This window comes from Nelumbo lutea, chromosome 1 (assembly GCF_056320005.1).
Source record: "Nelumbo lutea isolate HS-2025 chromosome 1, American lotus-T2T, whole genome shotgun sequence".
In the NCBI taxonomy this organism is placed as follows: Eukaryota; Viridiplantae; Streptophyta; class Magnoliopsida; order Proteales; family Nelumbonaceae; genus Nelumbo; species Nelumbo lutea.
Genome location: NC_142684.1, coordinates 96721986 through 96725773, shown reverse-complemented (window position 1 = coordinate 96725773; position 3788 = coordinate 96721986). Strand labels below are relative to the sequence as shown.

General features: G+C 35.8%; 1 pseudogene; it reads left to right on the top strand.

The window, feature by feature from the left end:
• The first annotated feature begins 1918 nt into the window (after window positions 1-1918).
• Window positions 1919-2413, top strand: LOC148876289 (secreted RxLR effector protein 161 pseudogene; annotated as a pseudogene).
• Window positions 2414-3788: the final 1375 nt, after the last annotated feature.

The following is a 3788-nucleotide window of genomic DNA, read 5'->3' as shown; positions in this document are numbered from 1 at the left end:
GGGTGTATGCTCGGAAAACAACATCGACAATCCTTCCCATTTGGTAAAACTTGGAGAGCCAAAGAGTCATTGGAGTTAATTCATACAGATGTTTGTGGTCCAATGCGTACTTTGTCAAATAATCAAAACAGGTATTTCATCATATTCATTGATGATTATACTAGAATGACATGGGTTTATTTCTTATGAGAAAAATTGTAGGTTTTTTATATTTTTATAAAATTCAAAGCCCGTGTTGAGAAGCAAAGTGGTCACAACATCAAGACCATAAGAAGTGATAGAGGCAAAGAATATACCTCTAATGAATTCAACAAGTTCTATGAAGATGAAGGCATGGAGCATCAACTTACAGTCGGGTACTCTTCAAAACAGAATGGAGTATCCGAAAGAAAAAATAGAATAGTTATGGAGACTGCAAGAGTCATGCTCATGGAAAAAGGTCTTCCCAAAATTTTATGGGCAGAGGCAATAAGCACTATTGTTTATCTGCTCAATAGATGTCCTACTAAAGTTGTGCAAGATAGGACACCAATTGAAGCTTGGAGTGGGCAAAAGCCATCAGCAAAGCATCTAAGAGTTTTCGGATGCATATGCTACACACATGTCCCACAAGAGAAAAGAGGCAAGCTAGATGAAAAGACTGAGAAAGGAATTTTCTTAGGCTATAGCACTCAATCAAAAGGTTATCGAGTTTATAGCTTAAGGAAAAAAAACTCATAATTAGTTGAGACATAAGCTTCAATGAGGATGCTGCATACAATTGGGAGACAAAAGAAGTTGAAAGAAAGACTATCAACTTGCCTCTGTTACCAAGTCAAAGAATTGAAGAAGATTATGATCAAATCAGTTCGCCAACACAATCGGAACCGGAACAAGCTTCACAGTCTACTTCGGACTCACCACCAAGGCGAACTAAATCCTTAAAGGAAATATATGAAACATGCAACTTGATGATCATAGAACCAGAAAGCTTTGGAGAAGCTTTTAAGGAAGAAAAATGGAGAAAAGCTATGAATGAAGAGATAAAAATGATAAAAAAAAATGAGATTTGGGAGCTCATGGATCGTCCATAAGACAAAGACACTATTGGAGTTAAGTGGATCTACAAGACAAAGCTTAACTTAGATGGCTCAATCTAGAAGCTTAAAGCAAGGCTAATTGCCAAAGGATACTCACAACAATACAGTATCGACTACAATGATACATTTGCTCAAGTTGCTCGCCTTGATACAATCAGGGCATTGATAGCACTAGTTGTACAAAAGAAATGGAAAACTTTCCAACTTGATGTAAAATTTGCATTCCTCAATGGCTATCTTAAGGAGGAAATCTATGTGGAGCAACCTCAAGGGTTCATCGTGCAAGGACAAGAAGACAAAGTTCTCAGATTAAAAAAGGCATTATATGGCTTAAAACAAGCTCCACGAGCTTGGTACAGCAGAATCGACAATTACTTCTTGGAGCAAGGATTCAGGAGGAGCTATAGTGAGCCAACACTCTACATCAAGACTCAAGGTACAAATGACACTCTCATTGTTTCTTTATATGTTGATGATCTCATTTATACTGAAAATAATGAGAAGATGATCAAGAAGTTTAAAGAAGACATGATGAAGACATGATGAAGACTTTTGAGATGACTGATTTGGGCCTAATAAACTACTTTCTTGGAATTGAAATAACTCAAGAAGAAGAATGGATCTTCATCTCACAAAAGAAGTATACAAATACTCATTTGAAGAAATTCAAAAATGGAGGGGTGTAAAACAGTATAAATGGCTCACCAAAGGAAGATGGTAAGCCATTAGACAACACTAAAGCATTCAAAAAGGAAGATGGCTCACCAAAGGCAAATGAATAACAATTTTGGAGTATAATTGGAAGTCTTCTCTATTTAACTGCTACAAGACCAGACATCATGTATGCAGTTAGTTTACTATCAAGATTCATGCAGAATCCAAGTCAAGTCCACCATAGAGCAACTAAAAGAATACTGAGGTATTTGCAAGGTACAAAGAGCTCTGGAATTTGGTACAGAGTCACACATGACTCTAAGCTCATTGGCCACACAAACAGTGACTGGGCAAGTTCGGTAGATGACATGAAAAGTACATCCGGCTATGCTTTCACAATTGGATTAGAGATATTTTCTTGGGCTTCAAAGAAGCAAGCAACAGTTGCCCAATCATCAGCTGAAGCAGAATATATTGCAGCAGCAATAACAATGAGCCAAGCTATATGGCTCAAAAGGATATTTGATGACATGGGAGAACCACAAGTTGGTGCTACTGAAATTTACTGTGATAGCAAATCAGCTATTGCAATGGCAAAGAATCCCATATTTCACAGTAGAACCAAAATATTGGCATTAAGAATCACTTTATTAGAGAAGCTGAAGGAAACAAAGAAATAGAACTCAGACATTGCAAAACTAAAGAACAGTTAGCTGACATATTCACAAAGGATCTACCAAAAGGAAAGTTTGAATTGTTATGAGACATGATTGGAGTTTCTGAAATGTGCACCAAGGAGGAGTATTGAATGTTGCTACACATTTCCCATAATCATTGAATCAGTTCTCTCGAAGAACAGTAAAGCTCTCTTTAAAGTTTGCTTCATTCCAATGTGCGTCGTTGCATCTTTCAAAGTCAGGTAATTCCAAAGTTAGTCGATTCTGCTCCCAAGGTGAGTTAATGACAGTCTTCGTTCAATGTAAATCAATTCACCTTCAACCGACTCCATCTCTTATAAAATCCTCTCTTCTGTACTGATTCGGATATCTGAGAGAAACAACAGAATACATCTACAAAATTTTTTCTCTCGATCTACTAAGCTCTTTTCTCTCTTTTCTATTATATATATTTACTGTTTTTTTCACTGTTACTATCATGCGCAAACCATCAAGGAATCAACAGAAGTGCTAGTTCTGCTTCTTCCGCTGCCAATATTTTCATACATAAAGTGATATTGGTGCTCTTATAGCATATCTCTCGATGTTGTTCTACATTCTCATTCTGCATATCTTTTGAAAACCCCATTTATGGCCAGATTTGCTTTTTTTTTTTTTTTTTTCTATTTGATATTATAAAATCAACCCATAATTAGATTCCTACTATAGTCCAGGCAGCTAGGAATTTTTTCTACTCCCCCATCCCAACCAAAGGTGGTTGATCCACCAACAGACTGAAGGCAGAATACAGAAACCAAGAAGTTTTCATGCTAGTTTCCAAATTTTAATCTTAAGAAGGGAACATTGGAGCAGCCACCATGCAAAATATACCAGGGGTTGTGATTGGTAATGGCCTTAAATCAATCAACCACCAAGAGTTACTACAATGGAACTTGTTAAATCCATTCCTCAAATAATACAATGTCCCTTCAGTCCCATACAAATGGCTCTCACCACCTCCCACAACATTATATACCATTTAAGTATGTATAATATGGTTGCCAATGAACATGGATTTACGACCAGGATTTTAATATGTTTTGGAACATGAAATCATATATCAAATGGTTATGATTTCTATCATATATTGTAAAAAGTTATTACTTGCCTTTTCAATAGAATTATGTGTAAGTTAGTTTCACAACATGGAATCATATGGGCAAGTTTTCAACTTGTTTAACAATAGGTTATTTATAGGTTTTGTAACATAAGATGGGTATAACAGAAAAAATATTTAATTTATGCACAGTCTATATTTAATTTGTTTTTTATTTCTGTTCTCTTTTATCCACAGTCTATACTTGTTTAACAATAGGTTATTTATAGGTTTTGTAACTGC